This window comes from Xenopus tropicalis, chromosome 8, assembly GCF_000004195.4.
Source record: "Xenopus tropicalis strain Nigerian chromosome 8, UCB_Xtro_10.0, whole genome shotgun sequence".
NCBI classification, from domain to species: domain Eukaryota; kingdom Metazoa; phylum Chordata; class Amphibia; order Anura; family Pipidae; genus Xenopus; species Xenopus tropicalis.
Genome location: NC_030684.2, coordinates 16,202,944 through 16,221,913, shown reverse-complemented (window position 1 = coordinate 16,221,913; position 18,970 = coordinate 16,202,944). Strand labels below are relative to the sequence as shown.

Sequence of the window (18,970 nt, the reverse complement as noted above, 5' to 3'; positions counted from 1 at the left end):
GGCAGAGGGCAGTAAATACAAGGAAGGGGCTTGTAATGGAACCTACTCCCTGGGCACTTGCTTCATTGCTATCTACTCCCCTTGTGCCCTCACCTGCATCATAACAATATAAACAGGAATCCACCAGAGCCTTGTGTTAAAGCAAACTTGGTACATTTATTGGTGCACAGCAAAGCACAACATGTTTCAGTTCTAATTGGTCCATTAGACCCACACTGACATGTTACATAGCACACGCAAACCCACACTGACCCATCTATCCACTCACATACAGACCCATACTGACCCATCTATCCACTCACATACAGACCCACACTGACCTATCCCCTCACATACAGACCCATACTGACCCATCTATCCACTCACATACAGACCCACACTGACCCATCTATCCACTCACATACAGACCCATACTGACCCATCTATCCACTCACATACAGACCCACACTGACCCATCTATCCACTCACATACAGACCCACACTGACCTATCCCCTCACATACAGACCCACACTGACCTATCTATCCACTCACATACAGACCCACACTGACCTATCTATCCACTCACATACAGACCCATACTGACCCATCTATCCACTCACATACAGACCCATACTGACCTATCTATCCACTCACATACAGACCCATACTGACCTATCTATCCACTCACATACAGACCCACACTGACCTATCTATCCACTCACATACAGACCCATACTGACCCATCTATCCACTCACATACAGACCCATACTGACCTATCTATCCACTCACATACAGACCCATACTGACCTATCTATCCACTCACATACAGACCCATACTGACCCATCTATACACTCACATACAGACCCACACTGACCTATCTATCCACTCACATACAGACCCACACTGACCCATCTATCCACTCACATACAGACCCACACTGACCTATCTATCCACTCACATACAGACCCACACTGGCCTATCTATCCACTCACATACAGACCCACACTGGCCTATCTATCCACTCACATACAGACCCACACTGACCCATCTATACACTCACATACAGACCCACACTGACCCATCTATCCACTCACATACAGACCCACACTGACCCATCTATCCACTCACATACAGACCCACACTGGCCTATCTATCCACTCACATACAGACCCATACTGACCTATCTATCCACTCACATACAGACCCACACTGACCTATCTATCCACTCACATACAGACCCACACTGACCCATCTATACACTCACATACAGACCCACACTGACCCATCTATCCACTCACATACAGACCCACACTGACCCATCTATCCACTCACATACAGACCCACACTGGCCTATCTATCCACTCACATACAGACCCATACTGACCTATCTATCCACTCACATACAGACCCACACTGACCTATCTATCCACTCACATACAGACCCACACTGACCTATCTATCCACTCACATACAGACCCATACTGACCCATCTATCCACTCACATACAGACCCACACTGACCTATCTATCCACTCACATACAGACCCACACTGACCTATCTATCCACTCACATACAGACCCATACTGACCTATCTATCCAGTTGGGTCTCTGTATATATGCATACTGTAGTGAAAGAACCCTAGTACTTACAAGATAAAGATGGGCCTATCCCACTGATATCTGGCCTAACATTGGGCAGATCATGATTGGGCAGGTTTGACTTTTCATCTCATCGAGCTCCGCATCGGTTTATTCACGCAGTCTCTGATCCAACGCCGCCTGTTGTATTTTTAGAGTTTGGCCCTAGGTGGGCATATCGGGGGAAGCTCCGATCTGGCCAAATGAGTGAGTCTTCCCATGTATGGCAACCTTTACCGTATACCAACCAGAGGCCAATGCTCACTGTCGGCTCCAGCCTGTAACCAGAGCATTAGAATTCTCCCAGCCTAAACATAAGAGTTACCCTATAACTGTACCTGACACAGTATTAATTCATGTGTGTGGGAAACAAACCTCCCTTTATTTCAGGCAAGTTTGCGTAATGGCGGCAGGTTCCACGTGAGTGTGAATACACAGGTGTGAAATCACGGTGAATAAACAAATGTTCCGTGAGAGGATCCTTATCAGCTGGGAGATTTTGTATGAATCACGTTAAGCTAATAAGTTACATTTTTATTGACTCATTTGGCCGATAATCCTCGCTGAATCGGGTGCATCCGCCGCCTCACCCAGCTGACCAATCCTATTTTTGATGTCAAAATGCTCAAGTATCTCATGAATTGCATGGCAGACAACTGATCTTGCTTGGATATGGTCAGTACCCCCGGTTCTGGAGATCCTTGCTTGAGGAAGAGAAATCATTCCCAGGACAGTATCTATAGATATGGCAACACTCCAGCCGATAACCCTCCTTACAACAGACAGTACCCACGAGTCTTGAATATTCCTTGTCCAGACTCTCTGGAATTGAAGGAGCCTTGCTCCTACTCTTAGAAGCTGGAACAACCTCCCATCATTGTGACTTCTGCTGGGACTTGGAGGATCGGGGATCTTTATATACTAGACTGCCCTGTCTTTCTTGAGAATGACCTATCAGGCTCCTTACCAGGCCTATAAGCTTTAACTTCCTTCTAAGTGTCAGATTGGTGTCTTGGAGGTTCCTTAAATCTCCTGGGAGTCTGCGGAAGGAATGTACTTTTCCCACCAGATGATTTAGATCAGCGATCCCCAACCAGTGACTCGGGGGTAACATGTTGCTCCCAGTGGCCTCAAAGCAGGTCCTTATTCTTGAATTCCTGACTTGGAGGCATAATGACCATGGGTACTGCCATACAGAGCCTACTGTAGGTGCCAGTGCACATAGGGACTACAAATAACCAATCATAGGAATTTTTTTTTAATGCTTGTGTTGCTCCCCAACTTTTTTTTTTAAACCCCTGATTTAGATATTTCCCCCAACGCTTTACCGAATAGCATCTTACCCCCAAAGGGCAACTTGCATAAAGCATTCTTCAACCCCCAAAGGGCAACTTGCATAAAGCATTCTTCAACCCCCAAAGGGCAACTTGCATAAAGCATTCTTCAACCCCCAAAGGGCAACTTGCATAAAGCATTCTTCAACCCCCAAAGGGCAACTTGCATAAAGCATTCTTCAACCCCCAAAGGGCAACTTGCATAAAGCATTTTTCGAGGCCGTGTCTGCAATCCAATATGTAAGCCATAGGGCTCTTCATTCCCTACCGATGGTGCCGTAGCTCCTGCAGACAACCTGGTTAAATCACCTGCAGCCCCCAAACAAATGGCCGTCCCCAGCTTTAGATTCCCTAGGGCTGACAGGATTCTCTCACGTGCCTTCCCTGGTCCCCTGCTCCAGATCTTCTATCCACAGTCGCGTAACTAGACATCCCCGGGCCCTGGTGCAGCCGGACCCCCCACCCCCAGACACATTTTTGACCCGAACTTACACGGGTGTGAGCGTCCAGTGGGCCCAGGATGATATGTATTACTGAATATAGGGAAATAGCAATACCGCTATGGGTTCCCTTACCTGAAAAACAGTACCTGTACTTGATCCCAACTAAGATATAATTACCCCTTATTGGGGCAGAACAGCCCTATTGGGTTTATTTAATGGTTAAATGATTCCCTTTTCTCTGTAATAATAAAACAGTACCTGTACTTGATCCCAACTAAGATATAATTACCCCTTATTGGGGCAGAACAGCCCTATTGGGTTTATTTAATGGTTAAATGATTCCCTTTTCTCTGTAATAATAAAACAGTACCTGTACTTGATCCCAACTAAGATATAATTACCCCTTATTGGGGGCAGAACAGTCCTATTGGGTTTATTTAATGGTTAAATGATTCCCTTTTCTCTGTAATAATAAAACAGTACCTGTACTTGATCCCAACTAAGATATAATTACCCCTTATTGGGGGCAGAACAGCCCTATTGGGTTTATTTAATGGTTAAATAATATTTTAGTAGACTTAAGGTGTGGAAATCCAAATTACGGAAAGACCCCTTATCTGGAAACCCCCACGTCCCGAGCATTCTGGATAACGGGTCCTATACCTGTAATTTAAAGATTAATTTAAAAAAAAAAACAAATTGACAAATTGCAAAGTTGCTCGGAATAACATATTAACTGGTAATTTAAAGATGAAACACCCCTTTACCCCTTTGTCTTATTGGGATGCTGTAGTTTAACCCTTTACTTTCCAGCAATCTGGCAGGTTTATTTATTATTATTTATTTATTTATTTGCTCTTTGGGTTCCTTTACACATTGTTGCTTTACATACTGGACCTCAAGTTCTCAGACTGCCATTGTCCCCATCACACGTGTGTCCTTGCGAGCATTTCTGCATAAGGAAATTCTCAATGCAACTTGGAAGTGATCCATGGAAACATTTCTAAATTGGAAAGGAGCAGAGTAATTACATAATAATTATAGGAGGCACACCTTTCATTAGTGATCTATACTGTTCCCCTCCTCTCTGCTGCATGGAATCCCATCTGTCGGCACAGGTGCCAAAACACCCCCAGGGGAAGGGAAAAATCCCCTGATGACGGAAAGGGCAACTTCACCCAAAGTATGATGTAGATATATAGTATGCAATTTGAAATGTCTTTTTTATTATTTGTGTTTTTTTTTTAATTTAGCTTCTTGTTCAACTCTCCTTTTTGGAATTTCAACACCTATATGGTTGCTATGGTCTTAATGACCCTAGCTACCAGGCAGTTGTTTGAATGAGAGACAGGAATATGAATAGGAGAGGGTCTGAATAGAAAGATAAGGGATAAAAAGTAACAAAAGCAATAGGTTTTTTTTGGGGTGCTGGGGTCAGTGACCCCCTATTTGAAAGCTTGAGGAAGGCAGAAGAAGGCAAAAAATGTAAAAACCAATTAAAACTAATTGGACAATTCTATAACATGCTAGAAGTTAACCATAAAGATGAACCATCCATTTAAAGAAACGGAGAATAGGGGGTTAAGCGCCTCTTAATAGAGAATTCTCTTGCATTAAAGGGGAAGTTACCCCATCCCAAATAAAACTGACCCATCAAATGCCTTATCCTGCTGCTGCTATTCCGACCATCTATTTCCCTGATCAGAAAGCTGTACTACAGCTCCCAGAATGCTTTAACCCCTGACAATATGTTAGATTGTGCTGGGGGTTATCGGGGGGTAACCAGCTGATTTCCCCTTCTAACTGCATTGGTGAAAGACAGCATAGATCTTTAAAGTTATCAGTATCTCTTTAAAGATCTATGCTGTCTTTCATTTTTATGGTGTACTTTTTATTTCTCAGTTACACTGTTTACATAGCAAATAACTCACTTTACAAGTTAAAGTTTTATTCTTAAACCAACAAATGTATTTTTTTTAGTTGTAATACTGGTGTGTAGGCGTCATCTCAGTGCATTGTGCCTGAGTCTGAGCTTTCAGCCAGCGCTACACATTAGAACTGCTTTCAGCTAACCTATTCTTTCTCCTACTCCCATGTAACTGGAGGAGTCCCAAGCCGGACTTGGATTTCTTACTATTGAGTGCTATTCTGATACCTACTGGGAGCTGCTATCTTGCTCCCTTCCCATTGTTCTGCTGATCGGCTGCTGGGGGTCAGGGTGGGGGGATATCACTCCAACTTGCAGCGCAGCAGTAAAGTGTGCCTGAAGTTTATGAGAGCACAGGTCACATGGCTATGGCACCCTGGGAAATGAAGAATATGGCTAGCCCCATGGGAAATTTCAAAATTAAAAATTAACGGATGCATTTTAAAAGAAAACATGTCCATGCCAGTATTGCTTTAAGTACCACTCTATCACTGCCATAAGGGATAATGTACCCCCTGTCAAACATAAGGATATTAAAAGTGGCAGAGGGGTTCTGTGCCAATATAAAGGCACAAGGCTGCAGGCTGAGTTATACAGGGAACTCTGAGTATCACTCATGTATTATAAGGGAAAATGTACCCCCTACTGTAAATGATAAGGATATTAGCAGTCACTGAGGGGTTCTGTGCCCATATAAAGGCACAAGGCTGCAGGCTGAGTTATACAGGGAACTCTGAGTATCACTCATGTATTAAAAGGGATAATGTACCCCCTACTGTAAATGATAAGGATATTAGCAGACACTGAGGGGTTCTGTGCCCATATAAAGGTACAAGGCTGCAGGCTGAGTTATACAGGGAACTCTGAGTATCACTCATGTATTATAAGGGATAATGTACCCCCTACTGTAAATGATAAGGATATTAGCAGACACTGAGGGGTTCTGTGCCCATATAAAGGCACAAGGCTGCAGGCTGAGTTATACAGGGAACGCTGAGTATCACTCATGTATTACCGTATATACTCGAGTATAAGCCGAGTTTTCCAGCACTCAAAATGTGCTAAAAAAGGAATCCTTGGCTTATACTCGAGTCCTACTTGTGTCCTACCGGCGCATCCGTGTCCAACCGGCATCCCTGTCCCACCGGCGCATCCCATGGCCCGACGCGCGCACCGCCCCGCCCCCCCATGCGCCGTCATAGCGCGCCGCCCCGCCCCCCCGTGCGCCGTCATAGCGTGCCGCCCCCCCCCCGTGCGCCGTCATAGCGTGCCGCCCCTCGTCTGACTTTCCCGGAGCTTTCACTTTGGATCCTTGGCTGGACTGTGAGACGCGGTAGAGAGCCGCTTGTTCTGTTTAGTTTCCTGCGGATATCCAACAGGTCGGTGCCCCGCTGCTCGGTGTATAGGGGCAGGTACCGTGCTTGCTGCTCGATGGATAGGGCAGGTACGGTGCCTGCTTGTGGCCATTGCATTGGGTCAGAGTTCGCTTGTTAGGCACGATATAAGGATTATTACTGGGGCCAGCGTGTGGGCAATGTCAGGGGCACAGCGTGTTCCCTTTGGCCGAAATGTGCCCATGGTGTGTACAGCTGGTCACTTTAAGAGGGTGCAGAGGGTACTGCTTGGTGGGTTGTTTGGGTTGAGAATGGCTACTGCTAGTAAGGGAGTGGGAGTAATGGCTAGCAGTAGCCATTTTCAACCCAAACAACCCACCAAGCAGTACCCTCTGCACCCTCTTAAAGTTACCAGCTGTACACACCATGGGCACGAGTTTGCATGTCTGGTCGTCCTAAAGAGTGGCTACTGCTGAACGCTGCTAGGTGGCCGAGTGGCTACTGCTGAGCACTTTATTGGGGCAGTGTGTGTGTCCTGCTGGTCAGAATAAATGGGGTAACTGAGAACTTTAACTATTGGACAATGTATTCAGGTGACTGTATGTAATGTTTTGGTGCAATATGGGCTTAGAGAGAGCACTGTTGGGGCAGAATGGGTACCGCCCTATAGGGCAAAAGTAATATTCATGGTTACTATATGGTCAGAATAGATACTGCTGTGTATAGTGTGGGGGGGGAAGAAAAATTCAACGAGGTGGGGCCCATGCTGCAACTTATACCTAACCACGACCCCTATCTGGATGCTGACATGGAAATTTTATTAAATAATTTGATTATTGAAACTTAGTAGCGGCTGCATTTCCCACCCTAGGCTTATACTCGAGTCAATACGTTTTTCCAGTTTCCTTAGGTAAAATTAGGTACCTCGGCTTATACTCGGATCGGCTTATATTCGAGTATATACGGTATAAGGGATAATGTACCCCCTACTGTAAATGATAAGGATATTAGCAGTCACTGAGGGGTTTCTGCCCATATAAAGGCACAAGGCTGCAGGCTGAGTTATACAGGGAACTCTGAGTATCACTCATGTATTATAAGGGATATTGGTAGGCCTACCTGTAAATGATAAGGATATTAGCAGTCACTGAGGTATTCTGTGCCCATATAAAGGCACAAGGCTGCAGGCTGAGTTATACAGGGACTCTGAGTATCACTCATGTATTATAAGGGATAATGTACCCCCTACTGTAAATGATAAGGATATTAGCAGTCACTGAGGGTTCTGTGCCCATATAAAGGCACAAGGCTGCAGGCTGAGTTATACAGGAAACTCTGAGTATCACTCATGTATTATAAGGGATAATGTACCCCTACTGTAAATGATAAGATATTAGGCAGTCACTAAGGGGTTCTGTGACCCATATAAAGGCACAAGGCTGCAAGGCTGAGTTTACAGGGAACTCTGAGTATTATACAGGGAACTCTGAGTATCACTCATGTATTATAAGGGATAATGTACCCCCTACTGTAAATGATAAGGATATTAGCAGTCACTAAGGGGTTCTGTGACCATATAAAGGCACAAGGCTGCAGGCTGTCTATTAAAATGTGTGCTTTGTAAAGAAATGTACAACATTTTTTACAAAATTTACACTTAAAGAAATGTAGTGAATACAGGAAGAAAGTGATTTTTCCAATAAAAAGTCCTTTTGTTGTTACACGAGGAAGTGGCTGCTTTGTGTGTTGCTCCCTGACAGGTATCTAGGGAAAGATTCCATGAGTAAACTGTGCCCTTAAGGACCCACAGAGCGAGTTATTTGCCTGCTATAGATCACTGCTACTGTTGCAACTAAACGCCCTGAATTGGCAATAATTGCAACAAGAGAAGCTGCCGGTGGAAAGGCCGACACATCACTTGGGCTTAGGCTTTCCGCAAGGTTTTCGTGAGACTTCGGAAGCCAAAGTGATGCATCAGACTCCTAAGGTACACTGCCCCTTTAATTACACTTTTGTATTTCTTCTCATTAGCCTTTTCAAGGCACAGTAGAGTTATAAGCCCTTTGGAACACATACAGGACCAATATTGGGACAAAACTCTTGCCACTACCGCTGCCAAGCTCGGTAAATCATTGTAGGAGGCTTGGACCTAATACATGCAAGAGAGTGCTCCAATGAGAATCTTTGCTTTGTTCACGTGATTGCTGCTAATAAATGGTACATTTTTCCAGCAATAATCAGAAAGCAGCATTGTGTGAGTCTTTCCTGATGCTTGATTATCATTTCATAGCAGAAAGAAAGTAATCTCCCCTATGTTAGATAAAAGCAAGATGGCTGAAAAAAGACAGGAAACAGCTGGAGGACTTGGGAATGGCTGTGGATGGGGTACAGGCTTATGAATTAGGCTTTTTTTTCCTGAGATAGGTACAAGCAGTTGTGGTCATACCCCAGTAAAATCTGCCCATTTGGCGAGGTCTGAAGGACCTCCTGTATATAGGGTTGCCACCTGGCCGATATTTTACCAGCCTGGCCAGTAAAAATTATGCTTAATGCCAATGTTAATAGGAAAAGAATGACTACCTCAACTTTCGGTTCCCATTAGTGTCAAAGGGCAACCATGAAATGTTCCTGCCGAGTATGAGGAAATACCTGTGTTGGAACAGTGTTACGTTATGTCTGTGTGTGTAGCAAGCCAATCTTGGAATGCATTCCGACTGTAGCTTTGCCTTTAGAGGCAAGTTAAATGAATCCTGATAAAGCTGAGCATAGTGTGTGTGTGTGTGTAAAGTAGGGTCAATAAATGTCCAACCGGTACTCATGCAAACAAGTGCAGTCCAATGTATTCATTGTAGGCTGATTAGTTCTCATATACAGGTATGGGATCCGTTATCCGGAAACCCGTTATCCAGAAAGCTCCGAATTACAGAAAGCCTGTCTCCCATAGACTCCATTTTAATTAAATAATAAAACAGTACCTGTACTTGATGCCAACTAAGATATAATGAGCACTGCCACAGACAGTCACTATTTATTGGGCTGGGGGGGCTGTTTGTGCCTCTGGGTACTGGGAATGCCAGGGGGGCTGTAAGGTGCCACAGACAGTCACTATTTATTGGGCTGGGGGGGCTGTTTGTTCCTCTTGGTTTTGGGAATGCCAGGGGGCTGTAAGGTGCCACAGACAGTCACTATTTATTGGGCTGGGGGGCTGTTTGTGCCTCTGGGTACTGGGAATGCCAGGGGGCTGTAAGGTGCCACAGACAGTCACTATTTATTGGACTGGGGGGCTGTTTTTGCCTCTGGGTACTGGGAATACCAGGGGGGCTGTAAGGTGCCACAGACAGTCACTATTTATTGGGCCTGGGGGGGCTGTTTGTGCCTCTGGGTACTGGGAATGCCAGGGGGGCTGTAAGGTGCCACAGACAGTCACTATTTATTGGGCTGGGGGGGGCTTTTTTGTTCCTCTGGGGTACTGGGAATGCCAGGGGGGCTGTAAGGTGCCACAGACAGTTCACTATTTATTGGGCCTGGGGGGGGGCTGTTTGTTCCTCTGGGTACTGGGAATGCCAGGGGGGCTGTTAAGGTGCCACAGACAGTCACTATTTATTGGGCTGTGGGGGCTGTTGTGCCTCTGGGTTACTGGGAATGCCAGGGGGCTGTAAAGGTGCCACAGACAGTCACTATTTATTGGGGCTGGGGGGGGGCTGTTTGTTCCTCTGGGGTACTGGGAATGCCAGGGGGGCTGTAAGGTGCCACAGACAGTCACTATTTATTGGGCTGGGGGGAGGCTGTTTGTGCCTCTGGGTACTGGGAATGCCAGGGGGGGCTGTAAGGTGCACAGACAGTCACTATGTATTGGCTGGGGGGGGCTGTTTGTGCCTCTGGGTACTGGGATGCCAGGGGGCTGTTAAGGTGCTACAGACAGTCACTATGTATTGGGCTGGGGGGGCTGTTTGTGCCTCTGGGTACTGGGAATGCCAGGGGGGCTGTAAGGTGCCACAGACAGTCACTATTTATTGGGCTGGGGGGGGGGCTGTTTGTTCCTCTGGGTACTGGGAATGCCAGGGAGGCTGTAAGGTGCCACAGACAATCACTATTTATTGGGCTGGGGGGGGGGCTGTTTGGTCCTCTGGGTACTGGGAATGCCAGGGAGGCTGTAAGGTGCCACAGACAATCACTATTTATTGGGCTGGGGGGGGGGCTGTTTGGTCCTCTGGGTACTGGGAATGCGCCGTCATAGCGTGCCGCCCCCCCCCGTGCGCCGTCATAGCGTGCCGCCCCTCGTCTGACTTTCCCGGAGCTTTCACTTTGGATCCTTGGCTGGACTGTGAGACGCGGTAGAGAGCCGCTTGTTCTGTTTAGTTTCCTGCGGATATCCAACAGGTCGGTGCCCCGCTGCTCGGTGTATAGGGGCAGGTACCGTGCTTGCTGCTCGATGGATAGGGCAGGTACGGTGCCTGCTTGTGGCCATTGCATTGGGTCAGAGTTCGCTTGTTAGGCACGATATAAGGATTATTACTGGGGCCAGCGTGTGGGCAATGTCAGGGGCACAGCGTGTTCCCTTTGGCCGAAATGTGCCCATGGTGTGTACAGCTGGTCACTTTAAGAGGGTGCAGAGGGTACTGCTTGGTGGGTTGTTTGGGTTGAGAATGGCTACTGCTAGTAAGGGAGTGGGAGTAATGGCTAGCAGTAGCCATTTTCAACCCAAACAACCCACCAAGCAGTACCCTCTGCACCCTCTTAAAGTTACCAGCTGTACACACCATGGGCACGAGTTTGCATGTCTGGTCGTCCTAAAGAGTGGCTACTGCTGAACGCTGCTAGGTGGCCGAGTGGCTACTGCTGAGCACTTTATTGGGGCAGTGTGTGTGTCCTGCTGGTCAGAATAAATGGGGTAACTGAGAAACTTTAACTATTGGACAATGTATTCAGGTGACTGTATGTAATGTTTGGTGCAATATGGGCTTAGAGAGAGCACTGTTTGGGGCAGAATGGGTACTGCCCTATAGGGCAAAAGTAATATTCATGGTTACTATATGGTCAGAATAGATACTGCTGTGTATAGTGTGGGGGGGGAAGAAAAATTCAACGAGGTGGGGCCCATGCTGCAACTTATACCTAACCACGACCCCTATCTGGATGCTGACATGGAAATTTTATTAAATAATTTGATTATTGAAACTTAGTAGCGGCTGCATTTCCCACCCTAGGCTTATACTCGAGTCAATACGTTTTTCCAGTTTCCTTAGGTAAAATTAGGTACCTCGGCTTATACTCGGATCGGCTTATATTCGAGTATATACGGTATAAGGGATAATGTACCCCCTACTGTAAATGATAAGGATATTAGCAGTCACTGAGGGGTTTCTGCCCATATAAAGGCACAAGGCTGCAGGCTGAGTTATACAGGGAACTCTGAGTATCACTCATGTATTATAAAGGATATTGTACCCCCTACTGTAAATGATAAGGATATTAGCAGTCACTGAGGTATTCTGTGCCCATATAAAGGCACAAGGCTGCAGGCTGAGTTATACAGGGAACTCTGAGTATCACTCATGTATTATAAGGGATAATGTACCCCCTACTGTAAATGATAAGGATATTAGCAGTCACTGAGGGGTTCTGTGCCCATATAAAGGCACAAGGCTGCAGGCTGAGTTATACAGGGAACTCTGAGTATCACTCATGTATTATAAGGGATAATGTACCCCCTACTGTAAATGATAAGGATATTAGCAGTCACTAAGGGGTTCTGTGACCATATAAAGGCACAAGGCTGCAGGCTGAGTTATACAGGGAACTCTGAGTATCACTCATGTATTATAAGGGATAATGTACCCCCTACTGTAAATGATAAGGATATTAGCAGTCACTAAGGGGTTCTGTGACCATATAAAGGCACAAGGCTGCAGGCTGTCTATTAAAAATGTGTGCTTTGTAAAGAAATGTACAAACATTTTTTACAAAATTTACACTTAAAGAAATGTAGTGAATACAGGAAGAAAGTGATTTTCCAATAAAAAGTCCCTTTTGTTGTTACACGAGGAAGTGGCTGCTTTGTGTGTTGCTCCCTGACAGGTATCTAGGGAAAGATTCCATGAGTAAACTGTGCCCTTAAGGACCCACAGAGCGAGTTATTTGCCTGCTATAGATCACTGCTACTGTTGCAACTAAACGCCCTGAATTGGCAATAATTGCAACAAGAGAAGCTGCCGGTGGAAAGGCCGACACATCACTTGGGCTTAGGCTTTCCGCAAGGTTTTCGTGAGACTTCGGAAAGCCAAAGTGATGCATCAGACTCCTAAGGTACACTGCCCCTTTAATTACACTTTTGTATTTCTTCTCATTAGCCTTTTCAAGGCACAGTAGAGTTATAATGCCCTTTGGACACATACAGGACCAATATTGGGACAAAACTCTTGCCACTACCCTGCCAAGCTCGGTAAATCATTGTAGGAGGCTTGGACCTAAATACATGCAAGAGAGTGCTCCAATGAGAATCTTTGCTTTGTTCACGTGATTGCTGCTAATAAATGGTACATTTTTCCAGCAATAATCAGTAAAGCAGCATTGTGTGAGTCTTTCCTGATGCTTGATTATCATTTCATAGCAGAAAGAAAGTAATCTCCCTATGTTAGATAAAAGCAAGATGGCTGAAAAAAGACAGGAAACAGCTGGAGGACTTGGGAATGGCTGTGGATGGGGTACAGGCTTATGAATTAGGCTTTTTTTTCCTGAGATAGGTACAAGCAGTTGTGGTCATACCCAGTAAAATCTGCCCATTTGGCGAGGTCTGAAGGACCTCCTGTATATAGGGTTGCCACCTGGCCGATATTTTACCAGCCTGGCCAGTAAAAATTATGCTTAATGCCAATGTTAATAGGAAAAGAATGACTACCTCAACTTTCGGTTCCCATTAGTGTCAAAGGGCAACCATGAAATGTTCCTGCCGAGTATGAGGAAATACCTGTGTTGGAACAGTGTTACGTTATGTCTGTGTGTGTAGCAAGCCAATCTTGGAATGCATTCCGACTGTAGCTTTGCCTTTAGAGGCAAGTTAAATGAATCCTGATAAAGCTGAGCATAGTGTGTGTGTGTGTGTAAAGTAGGGTCAATAAATGTCCAACCGGTACTCATGCAAACAAGTGCAGTCCAATGTATTCATTGCAGGCTGATTAGTTCTCATATACAGGTATGGGATCCGTTATCCTGAAACCCGATATCCAGAAAGCTCCGAATTACAGAAAGCCTGTCTCCCATAGACTCCATTTTAATTAAATAATAAAACAGTACCTGTACTTGATGCCAACTAAGATATAATTACCTCTTATTGGGGGCAGAACAGCCCTATTGGGTTTATTTAATGGTTAAATGATTCCCTTTTCTCTGTAATAATAAAACAGTACCTGTACTTGATCCCAACTAAGATATAATTACCCCTTATTGGGGGCAGAACAGCCCTATTGGGTTTATTTAATGGTTAAATGATTCCCTTTTCTCTGTAATAATAAAACAATACCTGTACTTGATCCCAACTAAGATATAATTACCCCTTATTGGGGGCAGAACAGCCCTATTGGGTTTATTTAATGGTTAAATGATTCCCTTTTCTCTGTAATAATAAAACAGTACCTGTACTTGATCCCAACTAAGATATAAATAATCCTTATTGGATGCAAAACATTCCTATTGGGTTTAATTAATGTTTTATTGATTATTTAGTAGACTTAAGGTACAAAGATCCAAATTACAGAAAGACCCCTTATCCGGAATACCCTTTGTCCCAAGCATTCTAGATAATGGCTCCTATACCTGTAGTATATTCGAGGATCAGGTTAAAATAAAATGATGTCTTCATACAATGAAGTTCATGGAGCCTTTGAGCAGACTAGGGGCCCAAAAATTCTGGGGGACCACATCTGGCCCACAGGCCTCCAATTGGACAACCGTGATCTAGACTGTTAGATGGTGCTTTGTTTCCATGGGGCAACTGGGAATGGGAAGGTCGATTTCCATGGATCAATAAGAATATAATAAAAGGTTCCAAAGCAACAGTTGATGCCAGTTTGGGAATGGCACACTTTTCCATATCCCCAGGCTGAACCTGGTGCAGCTACAGAAATATATATAAACCTTGTACAAACATAGCCACAGGCAGTCACAGAAACCCTATGAATATACACAATTGATGCATTACTGAGAATATACTCATCCCACAAGTTGCCTGACTCTTAGGTCAGTAGGTAGAAATGCAGGAATCGGGTACACCGGGGCATCTAAAGCTGAGCTTCATACGTATGGGCCGTAGCAAAGAGCTTTCTGAGCGGCTGTCTGGGTCAAAACCAGACCCTAGTTGCACCCACCAGTGATGTAGGCAGAAGTGGTCCATGTACAGGCCCAAAGTGGGCAACAAGGGGCTCAGGCCTTGGGTCTGTGTGTACATGACCAGCATGGTGTTTAATCAGTGCTTAAGAAACTGCCAATAAATCACCATAAACCACTGCTTATTGCCTCCCAATACTCCCTGATAGCTGCACCCATTGCCAAAGGCATTGTAGTCCCTAAAATCATGTTGAGTAAAGGACTTTGCCCCAACCTGCTGGGTGGATTACCCAATCTAAAGGGCTTGTAAACCCTGCTGCACTGCATTGCTCAACCCAACTGTATTTAGTTGGTGCCGGACTACAAATCCCAGAATAATGCAATATATAATGAAGGCTGAGGCATGCTGGGAGCTGTAGCCTAGAAACATTGGAGTTGTATTCTTAAAGCAATATTGCTCAATGAAATGTATTGAAAACTTTTCCCCAAATCTCCAGCGACCCCTCAAAATTAAAAAAAATCCCCCAATGAGAATCCCAGCTGATGTGAGTAAATCCGGCTCCCTGTTCTCTGTTCCTGCAATTGGAGTTGGGAGCAGGGCCGCCATCAGGGGGGCACAGGGGGTACGACCGGGCATTTTTAGCTGGGCTGGGCCCAATCTTCAGTTGCGTCTTCCTCTACGTGCCGCGGCTCTCTGCTGCATCCTCGCTTTTATAAGGTTGCGCCCGTGCGTACTGACGTCACACGCACAGAGCACAACCTTATAAAAGCACAGAAGCAGCTGGGAGCCGCGGCACAGAGAGGAGGACATCATGGGAGCAGGACGCTGCTGGGAGGAAATTGAAGGTGCTTGGGGCCCTGGGGGAAGCTGAAGGATGCCCTGGGGGAAGCTGAAGGATGCCCTGGTGGAAGATGAAGGATGCTTTGGGGGGGGCCCTGGTGGAAGATGAAGGATGCTTTGGGGGGGTGCCCTGGTGGAAGATAAAGGATGCTTTGGGGGGGGGCCCTGGTGGAAGATGAAGGATGCTTGGGGTGGGGGGGCCCTGGTGGAAGATGAAGGATGCTTGGGGTGGGGGGGCCCTGGTGGAAGATGAAGGATGCTTTGGGGGGGGGGCCCTGGTGGAAGATGAAGGATGCTTGGGGTGGGGGGGCCCTGGTGGAAGATGAAGGATGCTTTGGGGGGGGGGGGGGCCCTGGTGGAAGATGAAGGATGCTTGGGGTGGGGGGGCCCTGGTGGAAGATGAAGGATGCTTGGGGGGGGGGCCCTGGTGGAAGATGAAGGATGCTTGGGGGGGGGCCCTGGTGGAAGATGAAGGATGCTTGGGGGGGGGGCCCTGGTGGAAGCTGAAGGATGCTTGGGGGGGCCGGAGGATGCTGGGGGTGCCCTGCGGTATGAGTAATTTGGGGGAGGACCACTGATGTTTTAGGGGGCCCTGGGCTGGCTAGCAATGATTTAGGGGGTACCTGCCCTGGCACCAATGCAAAACGTAACCCCTGGCTACCAATGTCTGTATGTCTTTTGTATTGATGGGGGGGTGTGGGAGGGGCCATTGGGGGTGTGGGAGGGGCCATTGGGGGTGTGGGAGGAGGGGGGCCCAGAAATTTTTTTTGTGAGGGGCCCCGTGATTTCTGATGGTGGCCCTGGTTGGGAGCAATAAGCACAGTTTCCCAGCACTGAACAAGTCTGTCCCTTTATCCCCATGTCTGATTCCTGTGCCATATAATGACGGGGAAAATGCCATCATTATCTCTATATGTAAGGTACCAGCAAGATGGCCGACACAGTGCTGGGAATCGGGATTCTTAGTGGTGAATTCTATTGCATTTTGGTCAGTAGAATTCTCATTAGTGAGTTTTATTGCATCTATAATTATGTTTTTGGGCAACTTCTATAGCATAACTAGGTTTATAACCCCCTTCAGGGTCCGCAGTGAGGTGTGGAGTCATTTGTCATTGTTACTTTTTATTACCTATCTTTCTATTCAGACCCACTCCTATACATATCCCAGTTTCTCATTCCAACCACTGCCTGGTTGCTAGGCTAGTTTGGACCCTAGCAACCTTATTGCTGCTAAAAGGCCAAGACGGAGAGTTGCTGAATATAAAGCTAAATAATTCAAAAAACACAAATGTATGTATGTATGTATATCTTTATTTATAAAGTGCTACTTATGTACACAGCGCTGTACAGTAGAATACATTAATACAAACAGGGGGTTATTAAGAAAATAATAGATAAATACTCCGTATAACAATAAATACAAATAAATAAATACAAATAAATACAAGATACAGTTGCAATAAGTTAAGAGTCAAAGACACAAGAGGATGGAGGTCCCTGCCCCGAAGAGCTTACAATCTAGATGGGAGGGTAACTTACGGACACAGTAGGTCACAGTGTCACAAATAATAAAAAAATGAAAACCAATTGCAAATTGTTCAGAATAGCACTCTACAGGGTTGGACTGGGCCGCCGGGACACCGGGAAAAATCCCGGTGGGCCCTGGCCCTAGTGGCCCAGTCCGACCTTTGCCGGCGCTCCCCCTTCTGACTGTTCCGCCCCGATGCGTTCAATTTATACGCAATCAGGGAGGACGTCAGGTGGGGGGGTTGGGGGGGCCCCTGGGGGGGGGTAGGGGACACGGCTGCAGGGCACCTGCAGGGCCCCTGGGGCGGGAGCCCCGGTGGGCCCTGCACCCCCCAGTCCGACCCTGGCACTCTACACAACATACCAAAAGTGAATTTACTGAAGAACATGTTTACAAACAAGGAGTCAAGAAACAGGGCCGGAACTAGGGGTAGGCAGAAGAGGCAGCTGCCTAGGGTGCAACGATGGAGGGGCGCCAGGCAGGAGCCTCTCCTGCCTACCCCTAGCGCTACTTTGTCATTGCCTGCGCCGCTTGTCATTAGCGGCGGAAGCAATGACTGAACTAACCGCCCCGCCCCCTCCCACCTCCTCCTGTGAATTGGGGCGCATGCGCCGTTCGGGGGGCAGGGAGGTGGGCGGAGTTTGCCGACCGGGTTGCCTAGGGCGCCCGGTCGGCTTGGCCCGCCCCTGACAAGAAATCCTGGTTTTTTTGATAGAGGACTCAGCACAGCGTTTCTGTGAATGCTTATGGCTGTATTCACGTAGACTGTTCTGATAAAGCTTACTTAGCATTGCAAGGGGAGAGCACCCCTTACTCTCTTAGTAGTTAAGCCAATGCCCAGCATTATTGCCAGGATACAGTAGTTGGAGTGAGCTCGGCAAAGCTCTGGCGCACAAGAATATTCCGGCCCTGCATCCAAATTTAGAGTTCTACAAGCCTCCAAGATCCAACCGAGAGGTGAGTTTGTGACTTTAATTATACAATAGAAGGAGGAGGAGGAGGAGGAGTACCATGGTGCTCGTGCATTTCCCTCCCAGGGATGGGTACCTGACCTTGTGCTGCTTATTGTTTCATTAGGAAATCCAACTGAATCTCAAGGCTCCGGGGCTTTTGCTGAACTGACTCTCAAATCCCTCACATCCTTCTCATGCCCCATTCGCTGTTTGGCGGATGCCGTTGGGATTTATCAGGCCTGTGACCTGAGATTAGTGGCTGAAAGTGAAGGTCACACACACCAGCCTCCCCCTTAGCCGTATAGCAGGATGGATTATAATTCCCTGCAGCCATCAACTATATGTTTAAAGGGCACCGCTCACAATTAGATGCGGCCAAATAAAGCCCTGACCACTCTTTAATACCGGCCACATATTGAATCCACGCCTTGCATGGCTAATTAACAAATCATTGAGATGCATGCTGCAGACTGAACTGGTTCATGTACAGCCATGCAGCATGCATCTATATGAATTGCTAATTAGCCATGCAACATGTGGATTCAATATGTGGCCAGTATTAAAGGGGTGAGGTGGCAACCCTAGAACTTGGCAGGACCCACACACAGACCAATAGGCTACCAGCTTGGCTGGGTGGGAACTGAACTGCCACCACTTTCCATAGAAGG

General features: G+C 46.5%; 2 protein-coding genes across 4 annotated transcripts in view; one reads left to right on the top strand and one right to left on the bottom strand.

Annotated features, from left to right (window-relative positions):
* Positions 1 to 18,970, top strand: part of LOC101734594 (coiled-coil domain-containing protein 77-like) — a 597,836-nt gene that overhangs the window by 74,665 nt on the left and 504,201 nt on the right. Inside the window, exon 7 of one of the 3 annotated variants that reach the window (XR_004219944.1) lies at positions 2,011 to 2,776. The exons of the other annotated variants lie outside the window; for them this stretch is intronic. The gene's annotated coding sequence lies outside the window, so the exon portion shown is untranslated. Of the gene's footprint in view, positions 1 to 2,010; positions 2,777 to 18,970 lie in introns of those variants that run through there. 3 annotated transcript variants of the gene reach the window in all.
* LOC101730989 (coiled-coil domain-containing protein 77) overlaps positions 1 to 18,970 on the bottom strand; it is a 606,394-nt gene that overhangs the window by 205,075 nt on the left and 382,349 nt on the right. The window lies entirely within an intron of this gene.